Below are 26440 nucleotides of genomic sequence, written 5' to 3'. Positions count from 1 at the left end.
CCTCCCTCGGAGTGGCGGGGTTCTCCTCTTCCGGAGCCACGGGACATTCTCTAGTCTGGAAGCAGCAGGATCTTCTCCTTGGAGGACACCTGCAGGGACTGCATGGTTTTAGTAAGTGCAGCCATCCCTTTGGTCAACTCCTGGACCTGATGACACAGCTCTTCTGTCGGATCTTTATCCAGAGTCTGTGCATCAGCCTCCACAGGGATGGAAGGGAAAGATGTTGCTTCCTGGTGGTAGGTGATCGCTTGGCGCCTAGGGGGCGCTGGACGGCTGACAGTTGGTTCCTGCAGCACCCGGATAGCCCTGTCCTTGAAATCAGCAAAGTCTAGATCAGGGTTCTGTAGGGCTATGATGTGCAGCTGTGCTCTGTGGGTACTGGATAGGAGTCCCTCAATGAATTGCTCTTTTAACGGTCCGTCTCCATCTTTCACACTGTCAGGGTCAATCTGCTTGATGGCTCGCAGCGCCTCCTGCAGGTTAAGAGCATAGTCCCTTATATTGTCCTGTGCTTTCTGTTTACATCCAAAGAACCTCTTTATATCAGCTGCAGTGCGGGTGTCAAAGGTGCTTCTTAGCTTGGCCAAAATCTTTTAACAGTCTCTTTGTCAGTGTCCTGCCAGGCTTTTACTTCTCTCTGTGCTGCACCTGTTAGCTGTCCAATCAGGATGTTCACCTTCTGGCTTTCAGATAGAGGATACACCTCAAACAAACTGCACAGTCTTTCTTTAAATTCACTCAGGGTATGTGACTCCCCTGAATACTGCGGTAGCCATACTGCTCCCGGTATGTAAGGCATAGACCTCGGCATTATGGGGACCGCTGCGGTGGGTGCTATTGGAGCCGCAGCAGCGTTGGGGACTGCATCTTGCGGCGCTGAGGGGCTGGCGGGGGCGTCCGCCGCTGCATCGGCGCGTGCCTCGGACACTCTCCTTCCCCCCTAGTTAACGATTGCCAGGCCCTGGGGTTGAGCGGCTTACCCGCTGTAGGCCTCAGCTCCACCCCTTCTCTCGCACTGCCCTTTCTTCCCACGCGGCACTTCACTTCCTTGCGCTCTTTGGCAGGCTCCGCCCACGACGGCTCGCCTCTCTGGTTTCCAGCGCGCGCCAAGCAGCGGGATAATGGCAGCAATGGCGCCAACAGTCCACAGTACACAAAACAGTCTCTGGCATACAGGACTCGGGGATACCGGGCTCCGTAATCCTGTTCGTGACGCCAAAAATGGGTCGCCCTCCCAGGGCTGTGGGGTACTCGGTACCAGGCCGGTCCTTCAGAGGGGAATGTCACAGCAGCGGTGACCCGGTCCGTGGCCCTGGGCGCCCATGTAAAAAGGGGATTGAGTGGTGAAATAAAGTTTATGAGTGATTTGTGACGCCACCTGTGGTGTTCGGCAATGAAGGTGTTAAGCCGACGCTGCAGACAGATCCTCTGGGACAGATGGTGTAGTGCAGCAAAGGTGTTGCAGCCCTCCACAGGCAGGGCTGTTGGTCCCAGGGCAGTGTAGATAGGTGTTGAGGAAGAGGGTGCAGTGACTGGCACAGAGATGTAGCAGTGCTGAAGAAGTTGCAGGAAGAAGGCAAGGACACAGCGGAATGTAGTTTCTTTACCTTTACTTGTAAGTGCAGTCCAGGGTCCAGATTACAGATGGCACAGGAGATGATTAGCCTGGAAGCAACTTAGGAATCTCTCTGTCAGATGGGTTGTGTAGTCTCCTCTCTAGCGCTTAGTTGAGGTACATGCAGTACAGTGTTACACTGAAGTTCCTCCTTCTTCTTCCCTTTTGGATATACCTCGTATGGCAGACAGCTGTAGCCTTCTATCTCTCTTGGCTCACCCTTCGCTGTTGTGCCTCCGTTTCTTAGCTGGGAATAGAGCATTTACAGCTTCCTATAACTCTGGTTTCTGTTGCAGGACCTTCAGTATCCTTACAACCGTGGAGACCAGACTCCAGATCATGCGCTATCACTGGGAGGAAGCTCTCTATCCTCAGCTCAACCTCCAGCTTCTCTCTGCACGCCTACACTCGTTACCCTCCTCACACTAACTAACTAATTTCCCTTCCAGGCCCTCAGAGAGCACTCCTCCCTCAATTCTGGTTCAGAGCTCCCTCTGCTGGCCTGGAGTGGGAACTGTGTTGCATGACATGGTTAACTGCTAGAGAGACCCTTCATCGCTTCCAATCCTGACATCACCCTCCCTGGAGGAAGGCAATGCCAGTGTGGCGACCATACTCCTGGGGGCGCCACACAAGCATAACACTCCATCCCAGCTCAGCCAAAAGACTTTTCAAAACTTTTTCTGCCGTAATTGCATTGATAAATCGGGACCTTACTGTTGCTATGATTCAGTTTAATCTGGACAACTGCTATACAGTGATGACTCCGGGAGTGGACCCTCTGGGTCGTCGCACCCACCTTCTCTGGGCGAGCTGGCCTAGTGAGGACCACCCCCTATACAGGGAGTGTCAGGGGCAAGCCCATGGGGGTAAGTTACCACGACTGCTGGAACCAGGTGGCCGGCTCATGGGAGACAGGAATGAGTGCGTTTGCAGGATGCAACAGAAAGTGAGCTGGAGACAGGAATATGCAAAGCATGGATACAGGAGTATGCAGGGCACAGGACCATACAGAGTGTGGACACGGGAGTGCACTAGATACTGGACCGTGCAAGGCGGGTGTACGAGAGAACTTATGGCGCGTATGGGCGAGCCTGCCTGGGAGCGGGCAAAGCAGGATGCGTGCAAGGAAGCATGCCAAAGTAAAAGACAGAGCACAGAGCAGAGCGTAGGTATGGAGCATGTGCCAGGGGGCACGGCAAGGCAGAACACAGGAACAGAGCACAAGGCAGAGGACCCGTGTACAGCGTGCAGCCAAGCAAGGACTGAACAGACCAAGCCAGGAAGCACAATAATAATCAGGCACCTCCCATAAGGGGAGGTAGCATGATATAGCACATGATCACTTGGACTTCCGGGTCAGGTCCTCCAGGGCATAGAGAGGACGAAACTAGAGACAGAGCAGGGAAGAGCGCGCGTGTGCACAGGTCACAGCGCAACCATGAGACTAGGTGCGAGAGGAGCGCGTGCGCCCCCCGACGAGACCCCAGGAGTGGCCGCTGCACTGGAAGAGGTCGGACCCAAGGCCCCGCCCCCAGATGAGAGCGGCTTGACAACAACTACAACGCTCTACTAATTGGTCTACACTGATGCTTCCACCCTGTGCCAGTTATTGCACAGGTTACCCATCCTCTACAGAGTACAATATAAACTTATCACTCTGACCCACAAAGCTCTACACGGTTCTGCACCGCCCTATATTCCCTCCTTAATCCCTATTTATCACCCTACCCGTGCTCTACATTCCGCTAATTACATAAAACATTCTCTATAATCCAAACATCCCTCTCCAATATTTTTCTCATGCTGCTCCAGTTCTCTGGAATGCGCTACCACAAACTGGTTAATGCCCAGTATCAATTTTAAGTTTGCTCTAAAATGCATTTCTTCATACATTTCAAGCACTTCACCTCACTAACCTATTCCTCTGAATATCCCCTTTTATCACCTGTTTTCACATCCTCCTTATGCAGATACTGGCCGATGACCGGTTCATGCAATTATGCAAGTCCCTACCATATTGATGGCTGGACTGTACAATAAAAGCACTTTATATAAGGATGGTTTCACATTTGCATCTGTGCGTGCAGCGTTTGATCCAGATGCGTCATGCGTACAGTTGTGGCCAAAAGTATTGACACCCCTGCAATTCTGTCAGATAATACTCAGTTTCTTCCTGAAAATGATTGCAAACACAAATTCTTTGGTATTATTATCTTCATTTAATTTGTCTTAAATGAAAAAACACAAAAAGAATTGTCCTAAAGCCAAATTGGATATAATTCCACACCAAACATAAAAAAGAGGGTGGACAAAAGTATTGGCACTGTTCGAAAAATCATGGGATGCTTCTCTAATTTGTGTAATTAACAGCACCTGTAACTTACCTGTGGCACCTAACAGGTGTTGGAAATAACTAAATCACACTTGCAGCCAGTTGACATGGATTAAAGTTGACTTAACCTCTGTCCTGTGTCCTTGTGTGTACCACATTGAGCATGGAGAAAAGAAAGAAGACCAAAGAACTGACTGAGGACTTGAGAAACCAAATTGTGAGAAAGCATGAGCAATCTCAAGGCTACAAGTCCATCTCCAAAGACCTGAATGTTCCTGTGTCTACCATGCGCAGTGTCACCAAGAAGTTTAAAGCCCACGGCACTGTGGCTAACCTCCCTAGATGTGGACGGAAAAGAAAAATTGACGAGATTTCAACGCAAGATTGTGCGGATGTTGGATAAAGAGCCTCGACTAACATCCAAACAAGTTCAAGCTGCCCTGCAGTCCGAGGGTACAACAGTGTCAACCCGTACTATCCGTCGGCATCTGAATGAAAAGGGACTGTGTGGTAGGAGACCCAGGAACACCCCACTTCTTACCCCGAGACATAAAAAAGCCAGGCTGGAGTTTGCCAAAACTTACCTGGAAAAGCCTAAAACGTTTTGGAAGAATGTTCTCTGGTGAGATGAGACAAAAGTAGAGCTTTTTGGGCAAAGGCATCAACATAGAGTTTACAGGAGAAAAAAAAGAGGCATTCAAAGAAAAGAACACGGTCCCTACAGTCAAACATGGCGGAGGTTCCCTGATGTTTTGGGGTTGCCAGTGTGAGAAAGCTCGGTCTCCCTCAGAGGTCATGGGTCTTCCAGCAGGACCAGATGGCCCAGGAGGTCCCCTGCTCTGAGCAGGGGGTTGGACCAGATGGCCCAGGAGGTCCCTTCCAACTCTACGATTCTATGATTCTAGGACAATGACCCAAAACACACTTCAAAAAGCACTAGAAAATGGTTTGAGAGAAAGCACTGGAGACTTCTAAGGTGGTCAGCAATGAGTCCAGACCTGAATCCCATAGAACACCTGTGGAGAGATCTAAAAATGGCAGTTTGGAGAAGGCACCCTTCAAATATCAGGGACCTGGAGCAGTGTGCCAAAGAAGAATGGTCTAAAATTCCAGCAGAGCATTGTAAGAAACTCATTGCTGGTTACCGGAAGCGGTTGGTCGCAGTTATTTTGGCTAAAGGTTGTGCAACCAAGTATTAGGCTGAGGGTGCCAATACTTTTGTCTGGCCCATTTTTGGAGTTTTGTGTGAAATGATCAATGTTTTGCTTTTTGCTTCATTCTCTTTTGTGTTTTTTCATTTAAGGAAAATTAAATGAAGATAATAATACTAACGAATTTGTGCTTGCAATCATTTTCAGGAAGAAACTGAGTATTAGCTGACAGAATTGCAGGGGTGTCAATACTTTTGGCCACAACTGTACATATATTTAACATGGTGTACATAGGAACATGCGTTTGCGGATGTGTATGCTTGCGGATGCGTACGCATGCATCGTTTCGCCGTGTGCGGCGGGGTCCGACGAACGCAACATGTTGCATTTTTTCAGGAGTCAAAAATCCATCATATGTGCATGCGGACGAGTGCGTAAAAAAAACGCATTACTGTCTATGGGAACGCATGCGTATGCAAGGATACGCATGCGTTCTTCACACAAATCATATCCAGGAAATGAGACACGCCTATTGGGTGTGGCTTTTGTAAAGGAAATTCTCTGAAAGCATGCGCTGAAAAAACGCAAACACTTTGTGTGTCATTTGTGAGCTGATGCGGATAAAACCGCTGCGCACATATGCGCAAAAGTGAACCTAACCTTGTTTGTGCCGCCAAGTGTTAATTGGTACAGTCCGGTGTAATTCTAGTGTAAAAAGCAACGACAACTGTGAGACATGGGATAATTCAGTCACAGCCTGCGCCCATCACCCAGTTGTCTGTGCGGCCATAATAAGCTTGTGCACACACTAGCAACGACCAAGAGCTGAGCCTAAGGCTGTGTGCACACGCTGCGGATTTTGCTGCGGTTCCGCAGCGGTTTTGGCCGCTGCGGACCCGCAGCAGTTTCTACTGCGGTGTACAGTACCATGATTCCCTATGGGAATCAAAAACCGCAGTGCAGACGGTGCGGAATTTTCCGCGCGGATTATCTGCGGTTTTCAATCCGCAGAAAGAATTGACATGTCAATTCTTTCTGCGGATTCCGCTGTGGTTTGCCATCTCCTCCATTGAGATGAAAAACCGCATGGCAAAACCGCAGAGCAATCCGCAGGTAAAACCTGCGGATTGTACAAAATCCGCGCGGATGAATCCGCACCTTTTCCGCAGCGTGTGCACACAGCCTGAGCTGTCAATCCGCATGCAGCATTTTGGGACAAATCGCTCTCCGTACAGTGTCATTGCTGACGGTAGTATAAAATACACCTGAATGATATTTCTCCAAGAAAAACAAAACAAAAACCGCGCATGGTGTGCAGCCGCACATCCAGGGAGAGCGGCATGCGCACTGTGGCACCAGCTACAGGTCGCTAGCAGTAAGCTTGGGTTGCAGTGCACACGGTGCAGCTGAACTCGCTAGTTACTTGTCATGCCTCTTCAGGCATCTCACTGGTAGGTTCTGGGACATGTCGAGCTTTCTATTGGCTGCTTGTTCTTGTCCGTGTTATAGTATTGGCTGCTGTTTCTTGTCCGTGTTTTAGTATTGGCTGCTGTTTCTTGTCCGTCTCATAGTCGGGTTAGGCTGGTGCAGGCGGAGGAGGCAGGTCAGTGAATGGAGACGATAGCCGGTGTAAATAACAATAATAACGCTGTAGGCGGTGGCAGTGCCCTGTGGGCGCAGTGTGGCGGCCGGTGACGTGCTAAGCTGAACCACCCGGCTGCACCGTGCATGAGGTCCTGTCATACAAGTCACGACCCCATATAAACATGCTGTGCGCCTATTTATAGCGGAAGCCTTCTCCCCCGGGTCGCAGCAGTCCTGTGCCGTACAGTGCGCCCCCGGGGGTCTCTCCCACTGTCACTGTGCGCCCCCCTCCGGGGGTCTCTCCCACTGGCACTGTACTGTTCTCCCCCCGGGGGTCTCTCCCACTGGCACTGTACTGTTCTCCCCCCCGGGGTCTCTCCCACTGGCACTGTACTGTTCTCCCCCCGGGGGTCTCTCCCACTGGCACTGTACTGTTCTCCCCCCGGGGGTCTCTCCCACTGGCACTGTACTGTTCTCCCCCCGGGGGTCTCTCCCACTGGCACTGTACTGTTCTCCCCCCCGGGGTCTCTCCCACTGTGCTGTACTGTGGTCTCTTCCACTGACACTGTGCTGTACTGTGCTCCCCCGGGGGTCTCTCCCACTGCGCGCCCCCCTCTGGGGGTCTCTCCCACTGGCACTGTACTGTTCTCCCCCCCGGGGGCTCTCCCACTGGCACTGTACTGTTCTCCCCCCGGGGTCTCTCTCACTGTCACTGTGCTGTACTGTGCTCCCCCGGGGGTCTCTCCCACTGTCACTGTGCGCCTCCCTCTGGGGGTCTCTCCCACTGGCACTCTACTGTTCTCCTCCCGGGGGCTCTCCCACGGGCACTGTGCTCTACAGTGCGCCCCCCGGGGGTCTCTCCCACTGTCACTTTGTGCCACCCTCCGGGGGTCTCTCCCACTGGCACTGTTCTGTTCTCCCCCCGGGGGTCTCTCCCACTGCCACTGTACTGTTCTCCCCCCGGGGTCTCTCCCACTGTGCTGTACTGTGGTCTCCCCGGTGGTCTCTTCCACTGACACTGTGCTGTACTGTGCTCCCCCGGGGGTCTCTCCCACTGTCACTGTGCGCCCCCCTCTGGGGGTCTCTCCCACTGGCACTGTACTGTTCTCCCCCCCGGGGGCTCTCCCACTGGCACTGTACTGTTCTCCCCCCGGGGTCTCTCCCACTGTCACTGTGCTGTACTGTGGTCTCCCCGGTTGTCTCTTCCACTGACACTGTGCTGTACTGTGCTCCCCCGGGGGTCTCTCCCACTGTCACTGTGCGCCCCCCTCTGGGGGTCTCTCCCACTGGCGCTGTACTGTTCTCCCCCCCCCCGGGGTCTCTCCCACTGGCACTGTACTGTTCTCCTCCCCCGGGGGCTCTCCCACTGGCACTGTACTGTTCTCCCCCTGGGGTCTATCCCACTGGCACTGTGCTGTACTGTGGTCTCCCCGGTGGTCTCTTCCACTGACACTGTGCTGTACTGTGCTCCCCTGGGGGTCTCCCACTGGCACTGTGCTGTACAGTGCGCCACCGGGGGTCTCTCCCACTGGCGCTATGCTGTACTGTGCACCCCCCAGGGGTCTCTCCCACTGGCACTGTGCTGTACAGTGCGCCGCCGGGGGTCTCTCCCACTGGCGCTATGCTGTACTGTGCGCCCCCCAGGGGTCTCTCCCACTGGCGCTATGCTGTACTGTGCGCCCCCCAGGGGTCTCTCCCACTGGCGCTATGCTGTACTGTGCTCCCCCTGGGTTTCTCTCCCACTGGCACTGTACTGTTCTCCCCCTGGGGTCTATCCCACTGGCACTGTGCTGTACTGTGGTCTCCCCGGTGGTCTCTTCCACTGACACTGTGCTGTACTGTGCTCCCCTGGGGGTCTCTCCCACTGGCACTGTGCTGTACAGTGCGCCACCGGGGGTCTCTCCCACTGGCGCTATGCTGTACTGTGCACCCCCCAGGGGTCTCTCCCACTGGCATTGTGCTGTACAGTGCGCCGCCGGGGGTCTCTCTCACTGGCGCTATGCTGTACTGTGCGCCCCCCAGGGGTCTCTCCCACTGGCGCTATGCTGTACTGTGCGCCCCCAAGGGGTCTCTCCCATTGACACTGTGCTGTACTGTGCTCCCCCTGGGTTTCTCTCCCACTGGCACTGCTCATTATCTGGGCTGTCAGTCGCTCCATCAAATCCAGTCACTTCCAGATTTTTAGATTTGCTGTGATTTCTCCCATTTGTAGTTAGCTTCCCCTTCTCTGCTCGCTGTCAGTGAATGGAGGCCGTGTCTTGGTGGCTTTTCACACAGCAGTACGCTCATAACTCCTGTGGGGAATTGGATGTGTCGCGACTGAGCCATTGAGGTTAATGAAGCAAACAGAATCCACAGTCTAAACAGATGGACAGAGCTACAAAGGAGCACAACTGCAAAGCACAAAATCTCCTTTACAGCGGTGTCCAGCTTATCAGATGGGCACAATAGTGTCCAGGTACATCTGCCTGTAATACCCCTATAGGCGATATTTGCATCGCGATTGGAGGGGGGGGGGGGGGGGGTCAGTGCGATCTTGCTTGATTGACAGTCCAGACCTGCATTGTTGTGCCACTGGCAGCCCAATCTGTGCACTCCCAATGCTCCTATATTAGGCGGTTTTGTATCAGAGAAGAGCAGGAGCACTGATGCTGACCGGGCTTGGGAGCAAACAGTGTGTCCAGCGATCTGGCTGAGCTTGGGAGCGAACAGTATGCTCCAGCGATCTGGCTGAGCTTGGGAGCGAACAGTATGCTCCAGCGATCTGGCTGATCTTGGGAGCGAACAGTATGCTCCAGCGATCTGGCTGATCTTGGGAGCGAACAGTATGCTCCAGCGATCTGGCTGAGCTTGGGAGCGAACAGTATGCTCCAGCGATCTGGCTGAGCTTGGGAGCGAACAGTATGCTCCAGCGATCTGGCTGAGCTTGGGAGCGAACAGTATGCTCCAGCGATCTGACTGGGCTTGGGAGCGAACAGTATGCTCCAGCGATCTGGCTGGGCTTGGGGGCGAACAGTATGCTCCAGCGATCTGGCTGAGCTTGGGAGCGAACAGTATGCTCCAGCGATCTGGCTGGGCTTGGGAGCGAACAGTATGCTCCAGCGATCTGACTGGGCTTGGGGGCGAACAGTATGCTCCAGCGATCTGGCTGGGCTTGGGGGCGAACAGTATGCTCCAGCTTGAATGCACTGTGCATGCGCAGCCACTGCTGATAGACTAGCAGTATCCAGTAACCTAGGCAATGAGCATTAAACAATAGTTAAACATCCTTTCATTCTTTAGAACTTTTAATAACAAGTACAGGTACATTGCAAAGATTCTTGTTTTCAAAAGCACTGCAATTTTAACCGTGAAAGAGGTTGTCCCTTTTCAAGAAATCTTCGTCACTCGGCACACTTTGGTATACATGACCGTGCTATACTCCCCGTCACCCTGATCCATCAGTAAGTCTCCGCCGCTGCTCCCGGTGTCTGGCATTGGCTGCGGCGATGACATCACAGCGGCTACAGGATCCGGGTGAAGTGTCAGTGGATTTGCTGCTGATGAATATATTCAGATAGTCGATAATAAGGTGGGTTTTGTCCTGATGAAGAGGTCCTGTATGACTTTGAAACGCGTTGACAAACCTGTCCAATAAAGCTTTTGAAAATACTATTGACTATCTGAATATATTCATCAGCATTGCATCCACTGACACTTCACCCGGATCCTGTGCAACTCTTTCCTTGTGGACCCGTGTCTTGCAGCGGCTGATATGTCCTAAACATGTTGCTTAGGTGCAACTTCATCAGGTGAGCAGATTCCTTTTTTCTCTGCACCTTATTTTGTTATCAGTTAAAGGGGTTGTCCAGGCTTTTCACATAATCTCAGTACATATCTGGGCTGCAGAATTATGACAATAAGTAATTTACTTTCTGTCACTAGTTTGTACAGTTTTCTAGATATTCTGAACAGAACGTCCAAGGGGGGGGGGGTGTTATTGCATCGAAATGAGAAATGATAACTAGTCGTAACCTCCTACTCTACTCCAAACATGCCCTCTATAGCAACAACCCCTCCATAGCTACAGGCCCTCCCCATCCACATGAAGCAGCCCTCATCACAGAATTCTTCCCCTCCAGCAGCCTCACTGCAGAGAGCAGCTGCTCCTCCCCCAGACACACACTGAACAGTTATCTATGGAAAGTGAAACCAGTGAGGAGTGAAAATCGTCCTGTATTCTGGGCCACTCCATGATTATACATAACTCATTATCAGAAATTCCCTCCCTCACTGTCCCAGGCTGCTGGCAGCAGTGAGAATAGACTGTGTGATGGCCAGTGATGGGGGTCTGCAGCTTCTAATCTGCACAGGGGATGGCAGTCACTGATGTAATCTGTTCTGTGACAAAGCCTCTGCTGTGTGAATGCGACAGCTCTGTGTCACTGATGTCTTCACACAGCAGCAGATTTGGTGCAGCTATGCTACTGGTCACCTCTAATTATGTCATTCAGTTTCTATTTCAACCCACACAAAGTCCAAACTTGTTGGATTTTGGGCTACAAGTCCCACTCACTCTGCCTTCACATTTTGCAATACTTGACCACAAGTTATAAATGTTTTTGGATGTGCAACTTGTCGGAGACTTGCTGTTGTGCACTATGACCATATTTGCCATGTAGCTCTATCCTAAAAGTGGTTTGTCAAGATTGAGGATCTTTACCTACGCCAACAGAGCCGTAGCTGAGTGTTCATTTCGTCTTTTATCTAAATAGTGTGGCCAGGGCACGTGCCCATATGCCCTTCCTAAATGTGCCCCTGTATGTTAAAAAAAACGTAAGTCATGTAGATCATTCTTTGTTTTTATCCATGCTATATTATTAGCTCTCTGACCTTCTGTGTCAAATATCATGTAACCAGGGCTGTCGAGTCGGTAAGGCAAACCTCCGACTCCTCAATTTCCTTGACCCCGACTCAGACTCCACCAAAATGGGCTCAGACTCCGATTCCACGACTCCGACTCCACAGCATGTAACAATGGGTTTACAAGAAGAAGTCTGGCTTTATCTCTGTTTTAGATACCATGGGGTATAAAAGTGCTGTATTTTCACACCGATGTGTATTATGAAATCACAGCATGTATGTTTTGGATTGGGGTTTTCTTTCCTGTGAACAGTAGACAGTGAAGACACTCTTCTGAATGATTAACAACATAAGCTGAGCTTTAGCAAGCGAAAATAGATCTAGGTTAGAATGGGAATAGATGGAATGGGAAAGGGACAGCTGAGCGGCATGCTTGTAGGCATGGCCAGAACCCTAATCCTTTTGCATATTCAAAGGTAGCAATAAAATGGTTAAAGGGAAGCTCTCATAAGAAAATGACCTATTGTTTAAAGCAGGTCAGGATTTTATACCATAAACTTAGGGCATGTATGTAAAGGTGCTTTTATGCCGATTTATTCCTTGGCCTGCTTGTAGAAAATCCGTTTTGTTGATTTAGAGAAATCCATAATTGCGACCCCTCTGCCTTTCCCCCTCTTGCTACCTGCTGTCTGTCTCTGATACATGAGTAACTTGTCAGTCAGAGACCGGCAGCAAATCGGGAGATGGCCGCCGGAGAGCTGTAAATGCAATGGCAAACTTTACGTATATTAAAGCACCACTCCAGTGTGTGTTTTTTTTTTTTTTTTTTTATTTCACCGCCTGAGTGGTATCACTAATCCATGTTCCCTGCCCTGAGTGGCCTACTCACCAGCCATCGTCTTCTGCCTTTACCGGCGCTGCACTGGTCCCGTTCCGCCATCTTGCAAACACAGAACCTGACTGGCTGGAAATCAGTGGTTACAAACTGTTAATGTACGAGGGGCGCCTGAAAACTTCGAGGCCCACCCATTAAATCTTTTTTGCATGGTCTTGTTTGCAATGCAATATGTTATTTAGTTAGTTTAATGTTCTCATAAGCAATCTGGATTTATTTTGATTTTTTTTGTTTCCGTTACAGCATTTTAAAGTTGGGTCGCAAGGCTGAAATATGGAAATGGAGAAGTTGGCAAAGTTCACACATCGGCTGCTGCAATTCACTCCTGTGGTTTCCAACTGCTTCGGCACCCACCCTATTCCCCTGATTTGGCTCCCTCGGACTATCACCTATTCCCACAGATGAAAAAGCACCTTGGTGGAAGGTGGAATTGTAGCCATTGCAACAGCCGATGTGTGAGCTTTGCCAACTTCTCAATTTCCGTATTTCAGCCTTGCGACCCAACTTTAAAATGCTGTAACGGAAACAAAAAAAAATCAAAATAAATCCAGATTGCTCATGAGACCATTCAACTAATTAAATAACATATTGCAAAACAAGACCATGCAAAAAAGATTTCATGGGTGGGCCTCGAAGTTTTCAGGCGCCCCTTGTAAGTCTTTGAGAGCCTCCTGCTAGCTGTCCTAGGCTTGCACTTAAGGCCCCGTCACACTAAGCGACTTACCAGCGATCCCGACACCGATATCAAGGTGTCAGGATCGCTAGTAAGTCGCTATGTGATCGCTGGTGAGCTGTCATAGAATCGTAGAGTTGGAAGGGACCTCCTGGGCCATCTGGTCCAACCCCCTGCTCAAAGCAGGATTCGTTAAATCATCCCAGTTAGATGTCTGTCCAGCCTCTGTTTGAAGACTTCCATTGAAGGAGAACTCACCACTTCTCGTGGCAGCTTGTTCCACTCATTGATCACTCTAACTGTCAAAAAGTTTTTTCTAATATCTAATCTGTGTCTCCTCCCATTCAGCTTCATCCCATTGCTTCTAGTCTTTCCTTGTGTCACACAGACAGCTTCACCAGCGATCAGCACAGCGATGCCGAGCGTGCGGCATCGCTGGACATCGCTGTAAAAAATAATAAAAAAAATAAAAAATATAGTTATTCTCACCTTCCGACGTCCTGTTCAGCCATCCGGCCTCTCCACGCTCCGGTCCCAGTGATCCTTTTCATGAATGACCGCGAGACTTTGTTATCCCTCGAGACCGTGACATCTCGCGGTCATTCATGCAAAGGATCACTGGGGCCGGAGCGTGGAGAGAGGCAGGATGGCTGAACAGGACGTCGGAAGGTGAGACTAACTATATTTATTTTTTTTATTATTTTTTACACCTGATCGCTGGTCTCCCGCCTGTCACACACAGCGATGCGTGCTGGCCAGCGGGAGACCAGCGACCAAAGAAATGTCCAGAGGTTTCTTCCAGCGATCAGCGATACCGGAAGGGGGGCCGATCGCTGTCACACACAGCGATCTCGCTGGTGAGATCGCTGTTACGTCACAAAAGTTGTGACTCAGCAGCGATCTCGCTACCGAGATCGCTTAGTGAGACGGGGCCTTTAGAAGTGACTGCCGGCTCGTCCAGCAAACCCTGGAGCCATCTGACTAGTGACAACCAGCAGAAGAGGACTGGAGCGGTGCTGACAAGAGAAGATGTTGGCGGTTGGTACTGTAAGTATTTTTCTATGAGCAGAGAAAATGCATTAGTGATACCACTCTGGCGGTGAAAGAAAAAAACGTCCAGATTAATGCTTTATAAGATATTTCATAACTTTACCAAATTATTATGGAAACATTTACATCACATCCTGTACTGAACTACTGAACCCAATTTATTATATATTTTAGGAGTCAGTCCATTTTATACTGGCTCCAACTCAACTAAAATGGACACCGACTCCACAGACCTGGGCAGATGTCGATTTCAGCGATGTATCACTTACTGAGCTGCGTATTTTATTTGTTATTAGTGCAGTCTTTTATCTGCTGCATATCTAGCTGATCTTTGAATTCTCAGCTTTGTATAACCCTGCCCATAACATTGATTGACAGATTTCTGTGTACACTGTGCATAGACAGAAAGCTGCCAATCACTGGTGATGGTGGGGCTATATATAGTGCATGAATATGGAGGACTACAAAGCAGCAGGCTTAGGCCACTTTCACACTTCAGTATTTTTACTTCGGTTCCAAACCGTTAAAGTGTGAAAAAATTGATCCGTTTCCGCTTTGCAAAAAAATGGATGCACCGGATCCATTTTTTTTTTGGACGGATCCACTGCAGCCGCCAGTGTATGAAATTCAAAGGAATAGAACTCGAGAGAGAGAGAAAAAAACGTTACTTTGTCCGTCTACTCTCCATGGCGTACGCTGAAATACCAATGGATCCGTCAACTAACGGATGACCATCCATCACAATCCGCCACTAATGCAAGTCTATGACAAAAAAAAATTCCGCAAAAAAGATCCGTCTCTTTTCAAAAAAGGGCCGATTTCGACTGATGTAAAAAAACTGAAGTGTGAAAGAGGCCTTATTCAGAGGCGTATCTAGGAGGCAGTAGCCGGGTCGTGCTCTGGGCACAGCCAGCGGGGGGGTGCAGTCGGGTTTATGCGGCGGTCCGAGGTGTCTCCCCGGACAGCTGCATTCTGCCGCCCCCTCCCCCCTTCCCAGACTGGGAGTCTGCTGTTCTATGAGCCCTCAAGCTGACAGCACAGAGAAGCTGTAGCATTGGCTCCCAGTGGTCAATAGTACTCGCGTCTTAACAGACGCGAGTACAACTGAAGCTCTGCCCGCCGGGTCATGTGATCACATCACGTGATGACGTCACTCGCCGGTGTCCAGAGACACAGATGGATAGTAAGTGGAGCTGAAGACACTGAAGATATGGGGTGGGGGAGTGTTTTTATTGCATGGAGAGGTTTTTTTTACTGGGTGTGGGGTGGTGCATTTGCTGTGTGTGTGTGGGGGGTAGTTGATGTGTGTGGGGGTTTACTTTGCGTAGGGGTGTATTTGCAGTGTTTGTGGGGGTATTTACTGTGTTTTGTTGGGGGGTACTTACTGTCATGGGTTTATTTAGTGTAATAGGGCTGAGTGAGATTTTGTGTAAAGGGGATGATTTCAGGACACAAATTTGTGAAGCAAGGCAGGGACAGGTGTAAACACATAATGGGGAGCGGGAGAAATTTGAAGACACAATATGAGGAGGAAGGTATATGGGTGCGGACACAATATGAGGAGCGAGGGGAAAACGTAGAAGGACACAGTATGAGGAGTGAGAGTGATGGGATGGGTGCAGACATAGTATGGGAGTTGGAGGGATGTATGAGGAGGCAGTATGGAAAGTGAGAGGGTAAATGATGTATGCGGAGAGAGAGAGGAAACGTGCGAGGAGACAGTGTGGCGGGTGTAGCATGGGGGAACAGTGTAAGGGCACAGCCAGGAGATGATAAATACCAAGGAGGGGGGAGTGTGATGAGGGAGTACAGTATAGAGACTGAGCCCTGTAGGAGGGACTCGGTGTGAGAGAACAGTGTGAAGAGGGGGCCCAGTGTGGAAAGGAGGGAGCTGTGTGGAGAGCATGTACCATAAGAGGGACAGTGTGGGGGTCATATTTTCTGCAGGGAATATAGTGAGGGGCAATTACTTATTCAGGGGCTCAGCATAGGGCAGATATTACTCGGGAGCATTATAATGCCACTGTTGTCTTTAAGGGCGTAGTTTGGGGATGTGCTGCGGAAGACTGGAGAAGATGGAAGCTTGCAGGGATGGCTGTGGATGAGAAAACTCATCTTGGAGTCTGGACAAGATGAAGAGGAAAAGAAAGAGAACTACTCCAGAGACAACATCATCTATCAGGTACCTGGATGTAAAATGTTTTTTGTGATACTAAGGGTATGTACACACGCTGCGGATTCTGCTGCAGATCCGCAGCAGATTTGGCCTCTGCGGATCCGAAGCAGTTCCGCAGACAGTGTATAGTACCATGTAAGTCTATGGGATTTACAATTCGCAGTGCACATGCTGCGGTTTTTTCACTGCGGAAAAGCTGCGGTGTTAAATCCGCAGAAAGAATTGTCAAATTCTTTCTGCGGATTCCTCTGCGGTTTGACACCCATTGTCCAGGTGTCAAACCGCAGTGGAAAACCAATTCAATCAGGTCAATTTACCTGCGGATCCGCACTGAAAAATCCGCTGGTGAATCCGCAGCGTGTGCACATAGCCTAGTTCTCATATTTTTGTTTGTTAGGAATATTAAAGGAGTTGTCCAAGTTTGTTTTGAGTCTGCATCATTCTATGTTACTGCAGACTTCTGAATTCTCACACTGCACACTGTCAGGATTCTCTGCTGCTGGCAGTTTGGATAGATGTGGTCACGTGCTGACTAGACATGCTTGACCTCACTTAATGAAAATGAATTGAGCAAGGCTGGGCATGTCTAGTCGGATTGTGGCCAGAAGTATAGAAATCACATACTTATGCAAGGGAGAATCCTAAAAGTGTGCAATGCATGCGCTGTGAGAATTCAGAAGCCTGCAGCCACCTATAGTGACTGCAGATTTTTATCTCAAATCTGCACACACCATTTAATTATAAAACGAAGCCCTGAAGCCAATCCTAACAGCCTGAAATATACTCATTGTTCAGCTCTGCTTGCTTGTTCCAGCTGTAATCTTAAGGCACTCATATGCGATTTTTAATACTTACTGTCATGATCCAGGCCGGGTTTTGTTTCCCAGTCTGATCACATCAAGGGTTAGCTTTTCTTTGCCTCGTTCTGGCTTCAGGCCGGCTATTTCTCTCCACTGCATCCTACAGGAGGTGTCCGTTATAGTTTCTGCCTGTGGCGTGTGTAGCTGACTGCTTGCCCCGATTAGTCCTGCTGCTTTTGCTGACTCTACCCGTGTCTGTTTATTCGCCTCTTCCTGTTCAGACTCTGTTCCCCTGCTCGTGTTTTGACTCCCTGGTATTTGACTTGGCTTGGACCCTGACCTGCCGTTTGTCTCTTGTTTTTGGCATATCTGCTCCTGACAGATATTGACCCATTTGACTTGTTTCTGACTCTGTGCTTGTTTATTCCTTTGGTACTGCGGTACAGACTAATATCGACCCAGCTTGTTTTACTATTCTGCTGCCACCTGGTGGTAGCCTCGCTGCTGCGCTGCAGGTTTTCTCCTGCTGTGTGCAGTCCTCCCTCCACTCTATTGCCATCTAGTGGGGCTGCATCTACCTGCATAGCAGCAGTGTGACACTTACTTTGTTACATGTCAACAAGCTTCTCTTCTGCTTCTCTTGGTTTTTTACTGAGCATTGAATTAGGGTGAGCAGGTTGCCGGCACTTGATTAAGTGTGCAAATCGCTTATGTGCTTTTGGGGGTGGGGGCACAAAACTGAATTCTTGCCCCAGGTGCCAGAAAAACTAAATACACCTCTGGGTTTACTAGTTCTCTAATGAAAATCTCCTGCTGATAAAACAGTGATTTCATCAAAACTACAGTAAGCAGCCCAGGAAGTAACACATTACTGGAATCATGGTATCTGCTCCTACATTGTTATCTTCCGATTAGGAGGCAAAACCCTGGCAACAGATTGTCTTTCAAGGTATTTTCACGAATATTTTGGCCTTGTATGTTTTTTCCCATATCGTCAGTATTAAAACTAGAAATCTTGCAATTCTTACATTGGCCACTGGAGCTTTTTTTAACCTTTAACCCCTTTCCGACGTTGGGTGTAATAATACGCCCACATTGGACTCCCCCTGTTTGGTGTGGGCTCCAGCGCACCTTTCTGGGCACATGTTAGCTGTTTTATACAGCTGACGTGCCCACAACAGGATACAAGTAAAATAGACCGGTCATATGGAGCGCAAGTGACACATAGTTCAGCTGGTATTAAAAGTCTTCATTTATTAGTTTCTACAACGCGTTTCAATGGAATGGCTCCGTCATCCTCAGGTGGCAGTTATACATAGAGTGGGATGGGGAAGGTATATAAAGATGAAGCAGCAAATGAAAATTAAGAAGTAATTAATCAGAACGCCCACATGATTAAAAATGCAAATTAAGACTGCACTAAAAAATAAAAACGGATGCAATATAAAACACATATAGACTAAAGCCAATCTAAAAGCGAATAAAAAAAACTAGCAATGTACTGTACATAAAAAATTATCACAACGTACATATATTACGTGACTTTGTTAATGGTGAGGTTTAACCCCTCAGGGGCCAGTGTGCCCAGTTTAAAAATCCAGAAACTCTCCCGTCTTATTAGACTATTGTACCGGTCAGGCAAATCATCTGGAATCTGGTCATTGACAATAAGTTTTAATGAATTCCAATTCTTTTGGTGCACTAGAGAAAAATGTTTAGAAAGACTATGTAACATGAACCCATTTCGGATATTTTAACGGTGCTTATTGAGCCTTGCATGCATCGTCTATATCGTCCCACCGATGTATTGCAAACCACAACCACACTCAATTAAATAAACATAGCAAGATTGGCAATTTACATGACAGTTGATTTTAAAACTGGTGCCTGTGGTACGAGATTTAAATTCTTGTGCCCCATTCAAAATAGAGACGCAGCTCAAACACTTAGGAGTCCTACATGCAAAACAACCCGGATTGGAATTTATCCGGGTTGTAGAGAAAGATGAGGACTTGAGAGTTGTGTTGCTAGGGGCAACAAGATTCCGAAGTGTTCGATTTTTCCGAAAAATCGTTCTGGGTTGTGCGGGTATGTGCGCTGATAGTATAGGGTCTCTTTTCAGGATAAACCAGTATTTTTTAACAAGATTACGTATGGTGACATGGTATTGATTAAAAGTAGTGATAAAACTCCAGTTCACTAGATCGGAGGATTTATCAGGCATATTCTCCTTAAACTTTATTTTCTCAATGCATTTCTTTTGTGTGAATGCTCTAGCCCTAGTGAAGGCATCACAAACCTACTTCTTTGGGTAGCCTTTGCTCCTAAAATTATTTATTAGAATCCCGGCCTCTTTAAAAAAAAAAATCGGTGTGCTCCGTACATAATGGGGACATAATTATGGAGCAGCATATGGGGGCATAATCTGTGGAGCAGCATATGGGGGCATAATCTGTGGAGCAGCATATGGGGGCGTAATCTGTGGAGCAGCATATGGGGGCGTAATCTATGGAGCAGCATATGGGGTGGTAATTATGGAGCAGCATATGAGGGCGTAATCTATGGAGCAGCATATGAGGGCATAATCTATGGAGCAGCGTATGGGGCAGCATATGGGGCATAATCTATGGAGCATTTTATGGGGGCATAATCTATGGAATATCTTATGGGGCCATAACCTTTATGGAGCATCTTATTGGGCCATTATTAACCTTCGTGCAGCATTATATGTGGCATATTTTGTATGGAGCATCTTATGGGGCCCATCATGAACTGTATGAAGCATTATATGGGGCTCCTGATTCAATATGGATATTCAAAAACATTTAACATACTGATGTCTCAATTAATTTTACTTTTATTGGTATCTATTTTTATCTTTGAAATTTACCTGTAGCTGCTGCATTTTCCACCCTAGGTGTTATGAATGAGTCACCGTAGGAGGCAAAAGCAGAAATACAAGCTAAGTCCAGAAAACCAGAGAAGTTGGCAACTATCAGATTGCAGACCCCTGAACCTATCAACACAACTAGCAGTAGCCGTGGGGGGTTCCTACGATGGCCTAGACCCCTCGATCACAGCCGGAGAATTAAATAGGCCTAAAGAAAGAAAGGGGAAATCTAAACTGCCCCAGAGCAGACCCCAAAGCAATAGGCAGCCCCCAACATATAATGACGGTGAAGCAAGATGAAAACACTAACACAGACAGAAAGATAGACTGAGCAAAGACGGGGCCCCAAAACTACCTAGATAGGAAAGGACAGGAAGGCTGCTGTCTGCAATCTGCCAAAACCCTATCAAAGACATAAGCCAACAAGCTGATATGAAAAAGGCCCTGAAGCAGCTAGGCTTCAAAAACTAAATCAGCACTCAGGTATTTTCAGAAGACAGAGCTAAAGGAATTCAGCACACCCCAGAAGGAAAAGGCAGAAATCCAGAAAAGCAACGCAAAACAAAGTCAAAGCACAAAGCAAAAGGCCGAGCAGCAAACTTAGCTTTAGAGGAGCAGGAATTCAGACTGGTCTCCAAGGATCCCACAGAGAAATCACCCGCAGGGCAGAAGGGCATCGGCAGCCTTATATCCAGTCAGTAACTCCACTCAGCCAGTCATCATCATCAGCCTCAGGTGTTTGATAATCAGGCTCACTACCTTTCTTTACCAGAAGAGGGAGTTCCTCGGGCCTCAGTAATGAAGGGGAAAATGAACTCAACACTAGGCTTATACTCGAGTCAATACGTTTTCCCAGTTTTTTGTGGCAAAATTAGGGTAGTCGGCTTATACTCGAGTATATACGGTAGCTCTTTGCGTGCAGGGAAATACTCAGTACTTGACCTAGCTTGTATTTTAATTTGCATTCAGATTCTTTGCATTATTTGAACATCATGATGGTTACAAAACAGGAAAGTTCAAACTAAAAAAGCCAGAACAGCTACAGGTATGTTAGTTATCAGAAAACATATCAATATTCTGTATAAGTTTTCCCAGTTTTTTGTGGCAAATTTAGGGGGGTCGGCTTATACACGAGTATATACGGTATATAAAAGTTCAAATCACCCCCTTTTGCCTCATTCAAAATAAAACAATAACAAAAATCAAATACATATTTGGTATTGCCGCATTCAGAATCGCCCGATCTATCAATATAAAAAAAAAAGCATTAAACTGATGCTAAACTGTGTAATGATAAAAATGTCAAAATGCCAGAATTACTTTTTTTTGGTCAGTGCAACGTTGCATTAAAATGCAGTAACGGGCAATCAAAAGATCATATCTGCACCAAAATGATATTGTTAAAAACGTCAGCTCCGTACGCAAAAAATAAGCCCTCACCCAATCCCAGATCACGAACAATGGAGATGCTATGCGTATCAGAAAATGGCGGAATTTTTTTTTCACCGCTTCCCGACCGCCCACAGTAGATAAACGTTGGCGCTTGCTGGGCTTTGTGCAGCGCCGACGTTTATCTACTGTCGGTGGTTTTGTGCCCCCCCGGAACCCCCACATACCTTATAACGCGGGGATCCCGGTGCACAATGCATGCTGGGACCCCCGACGTCATCGAGACCTGATTGGTTCAGGTCCTGATGACGTCAGCGTCACAGCTGCCAATGAGAGCGCTCGCTGGGAAAGCTGCTTGTTTCCCGGCGGTCTCACTCATTGTAATGCGACTTCTCCTCTGGTCTCACACTGACAGATGATCAGAGGTGAAGCAGCGTTACTGTGTGACTAGATCGCTGCCTGGCACAGCTGATCGCTGCCTGGCACAGCGGCAGGTCAGTTTTAGCATTTAGTGAACATGGTAAAAAAAACGGTGGAATTGCACTTTTTTGCAATTTCACCACACTAGGAATTTTTTTCCTGTTTTCCAGTACATGATATGTTAAAACCAATGGTGTCATAGAATCATAGAATCGTAGAGTTGGAAGGGACCTCCTGGGCCATCTGGTCCAACCCCCTGCTCAAAGCAGGATTCGCTAAATCATCCCAGTCAGATGTCTGTCCAGCCTCTGTTTGAAGACTTCCATTGAAGGAGAACTCACCACTTCTCGTGGCAGCCTGTTCCACTCATTGATCACTCTAACTGTCAAAAAGTTTTTTCTAATATCTAATCTGTGTCTCCTCCCATTCAGTTTCATCCCATTGCTTCTAGTCTTTCCTTGTGCAAATGAGAATAAAGTTGATCCTTCTACAATGTGACAGCCCTTTAGATATTTGTAGACAGCAATTAAGTCTCCTCTCAGTCTTCTCTTTAGCAAACTAAACATTCCCAAATCCTGCAACCTTTCCTCATAAGACAGGGTTTGCAGACCGGTCACCATTCTGGTCGCTCTTTTCTGAACTTGCTCCAGTTTGTTGATGTCTTTTTTAAAATGTGGTGCCCAAAACTGGACACAATATTCCAGATGAGGTCTGACCAAAGAGGAGTAGAGGGAAATAATGACTTCACGTGATCTAGACTGTATGCTTCTGTTAATACATCCTAGAACTGCATTTGCCTTTTTTGCTGCTGCATCACACTGTTGACTCATATTCAGTCTGTGATCTATTAGTATACCCAAGTCTTTTTCACATGTGCTGTCACTTAGCCCTATTCCTCCCATTCTATATATGCTTTTTTCATTTTTATTGCCCAGATGTAGTACTTTGCATTTCTCCCTGTTAAAAACCATTCTGTTAGTTACTGCCCACTTCTCCAGTTTATTTAAATCTTTTTGAATCCTCTCTCTCTCTTCTCTAGTATTAGCTATCCCTCCTAGCTTTGTGTCATCAGCAAATTTAATCAGTTTACCCTCAATTCCTTCATCTAAATCGTTGATAAAGATGTTGAACAATACAGGGCCCAGGACAGAGCCCTGTGGTACCCCACTTGAGACATTCTTCCAACTGGATGTGCAGGCATTTACGACCACTCTTTGGGTCCGATCACTAAGCCAGCTATGAATCCACCTAACAGTTGCCTTGTCCATTCCATACTTAGTCATTTTTTCAATAAGGATTGTATGAGAGACTTTGTCAAATGCTTTGCTGAAGTCAAGATATACTATATCTACAGCATTTCCTTGATCCACCCAATCAGTGATACCGTCATAGAAGGAAATTAAGTTAGTCTGACATGACTTATTAGTTACAAACCCATGCTGACTCTGTTTGATCACTTCATTCTTATCCAGGTATTGACTTACATGTTGTTTAATAATTTGTTCAAAGATCTTTCCTGGTATAGAAGTCAGACTCACCGGCCTATAGTTGCCTGGGTCCACCTTCTTCCCCTTTTTGAAGATAGGAACAACATTTGCTCTTCTCCAGTCTTCTGGCACTTCTCCTGTTCTCCAAGAATTTTCAAAGATTATGGAGAGTGGTTCAGAAATTTCTTCTGCTATCTCCTTCAGTACTCTGGGGTGTAATTCATCTGGACCTGGAGACTTGAATTCATTTAGGTTAGCTAAGTGTTTCCTCACTATCTTTCTGTTTATAGATATCCTGGATTCTTCTATTCCCTTAATAGGACAGTGAATAACAGTTGGTGTTACATTTCCTTTCTGAGAGAAAACAGATGCAAAATAGGAATTTAAAAGTTCAGCCTTCTCAACATCCTGTCTTACCATTTCATCATTTTCATCCTGTAAAAATCCTATAGCATCTTTGACTTTTCTTTTACTTTTGACATATCCCCAAAATCCTTTATTATTGCTTTTGACATCTCTTGCAAGCCTCAATTCATTTTCAGCTTTAGCTAATCTGATTTGTGCCCTGCAGATTCTGCAGACAGCATTATATTCTTCTTTAGATATGCCTCCCTCTTTCCATTTTATAAACATTTTTTTCTTTGTTTTTAGCATGTGCTTAAGTTCTGTGTTCACCCATCCTGGTTTCCTTAAATGCTTCCTATTCTTCCCTCTTTTCGGAATTGTTAACAACTGTGCTTTGAGAATTTCATTTTTCAAGATTTCCCATCCTTCCTGGACATTTTTGTCTTTAAGGATATCCAGCCATTGGATCCCTCCAATTATCTTTCTGAATCCCTTAAAATCTGCCTTTCTGAAATCTAACCTTGACGTCTGAGTCTTCACAGGTCTTCTGCCTCTAGTTATCCAAAATTCTAAAATAGCATGGTCGCTACCTCCTAGGGTTCCAGCCACTTTTACCTCCTCAACCATTTCCTCCCTGTTTATAAGGATTAGATCCAAGGTAGCAGTTCCCCTTGTTTTCTCCCCTACCTTTTGGAAGATAAAGTTGTCAGCAAGAGAGGATAAGAATTTCCTTGACCTGTTAGTTTTGCCTGAGAGAGATTCCCAACAAATGTCTGGATAGTTGAAATCTCCCATGACAACTATGTCATATTTTTTGGAGAACTTGGCCATTTGATGCATAAAGAGTTCATCCATATCTTCAGCTTGCACAGGCGGCCTGTAGTAAATGCCTACAATGGTGTCCTTTCCATTGTTCTGTCCTTGTATTCTTACCCAAACAGTTTCCACAGAACTCCCAGTCTCTGAAGCTTCAATCTCTGTGCAGATATACGCGTTTCTAACATACAATGCAACACCCCCTCCTCGTTTATCAAGTCTGTTTCTTGCAAATAAGTTGTATCCTTCTAGTCTTGTATTCCAATCATGTGTATTGTCCCACCAAGTTTCAGTGATTCCAATGACATCATATTTCTTTTCCTGTGTTAGTAGTTCCAATTCTCCTTGTTTGTTGCCCATGCTTTGTGCATTAGTATAGAAACATTTTAGGCCGGTTTCACACTAGCGCATTTTCAACGCGCGCACGGCCGGGGGTAGCTCCGCCCCCGATCCGGCTCTCTGCCCGGCGTGCCCGCCCCTTCCTTGTAGCGCCGCCTCCTAGCGGACAGCGGCGCCTGCGATCGGCGCACCCTATCTTTAGCATAGGGTGCGCCGATCGTGCGCAGGCCGTGCGCTAGTTGCGCTTTGACCTGCGCTGCGCACTTATGACGGTGCGCCGTGCGCGCCAAAATCCGAAAAGTTCGATTTTGGCGCGCACGGCGCACCGTCAAAAGTGCGCAGCGCAGGTCAAAGCGCAACTAGCGCACGACCTGCGCACGATCGGCGCACCCTATGCTAAAGATAGGGTGCGCCGATCGCAGGCGCCGCTGTCCGCTAGGAGGCGGCGCTACAAGGAAGGGGAGGGCATGCCGGGCAGAGAGCCGGATCGGGGGCGGAGCTACCCCCGGCTGTGCGCGCGTTGAAAATGCGCTAGTGTGAAACCGGCCTTAGTTTGTGATTGGTTTCTCTTTCTCCAATATTTTTATTAATTAGATTCTTTCGTCTTTGTTCTTCCTTTCCACTTCTATTAGCAGAGTTCTCAATAGCATTTGTCAGGTGTATGGCTTTTTCTGGTCTTTTGCTTCCCTTCCCATGTTGTTCTAGTTTAAAGCTCTCCTTACAAGTGTAGCAAGGCGACTTCCAAATACATGCTTTCCAGTCTTCGTAAGGTGCACCCCATCTCTAGCAAGTAGTCCATCGTATAAGTAGTTCACTCCGTGATCCAGAAATCCAAATCGTTGCTGACGGCACCATCGACGTAGCCAGTTGTTCACCTGCAGAATCTTATTCCACCTCCTTGTTCCATGGCCATCCACTGGGAGGATGGAAGAGAAGACCACCTGCGCTCCCAGTTCTTTCACTTTCTTGCCTGTCTTCAAAGTCTCTGCAGATGGTTTCCAGGTCGTTTCTTGCAGTGTCATTTGTCCCCACATGTAGTAGCAGGAATGGGTAGTCATCTGTAGGTCTGAAGAGTCCTGATATCCTGTCAGACACATCTTTAATTTTTGCACCTGGAAGACAGCACATTTCTCTTGAAGTTATATCCGGTCTGCAGATAGCGGCCTCTGTTCCTCTCAACAGGGAATCCCCCATGACCACCACTCTCCGTTTCTTCTTCACAACATTTTTCTTTCTCCATCCAGGAGGACTCTGAAGGCGTACAAGGTTGCTGTTTGGTGGCAAAGTCTTATCCTGATGTATTTCTTCATCATTTTCCTGCGTGAGAGCCTGGTACTGGTTTCTGAGCAGTATGGGTGCTGACTGCCTCCTGATCCTCCTGCTTCTCTGGGTCACATGTCTCCATTCCTCTGTTTCTTCAGGTGCACTTCGAATTTCTTCTCTTTCTGTAACATGAAGAGATAATTCTGCTCTGTCCAAGAACTCTTCACCTTCCTTAATGATCTTCAACGTAGTTAACCTCTCTTCGAGATTTTGCAACTTTTCCTCCAACAGGGACACAAGCTTGCATTTGTGGCATGTGAAGTTTGGCTTTTCCACTGGTAAGTCTGTGAACATGTAGCAAGAAATGCAG

The 26440-nt window shown here is 47.6% G+C and overlaps 1 protein-coding gene across 11 annotated transcripts in view; it reads left to right on the top strand.

The window, feature by feature from the left end:
* The first annotated feature begins 6416 nt into the window (after positions 1-6416).
* PPIP5K1 (diphosphoinositol pentakisphosphate kinase 1) overlaps positions 6417-26440 on the top strand; it is a 273000-nt gene continuing 252976 nt past the window's right edge. For 10 of the 11 annotated variants that reach the window (XM_073568597.1, XM_073568596.1, XM_073568594.1 and 7 more), the window contains exon 1: positions 6632-6704. The gene's annotated coding sequence lies outside the window, so the exon portion shown is untranslated. Of the gene's footprint in view, positions 6557-6631; positions 6705-26440 lie in introns of those variants that run through there. The other variant, XM_073568589.1, reaches the window with a different exon arrangement.

The sequence above is a fragment of the Dendrobates tinctorius genome, unplaced genomic scaffold, assembly GCF_039654945.1.
Source record: "Dendrobates tinctorius isolate UK_male_01 unplaced genomic scaffold, ASM3965494v1 ptg000022l, whole genome shotgun sequence".
Classification (NCBI taxonomy): Eukaryota; Metazoa; Chordata; class Amphibia; order Anura; family Dendrobatidae; genus Dendrobates; species Dendrobates tinctorius.
Note: the sequence above shows the minus strand (reverse complement) of the source record. Positions and strands in the feature narration are given on the sequence as shown.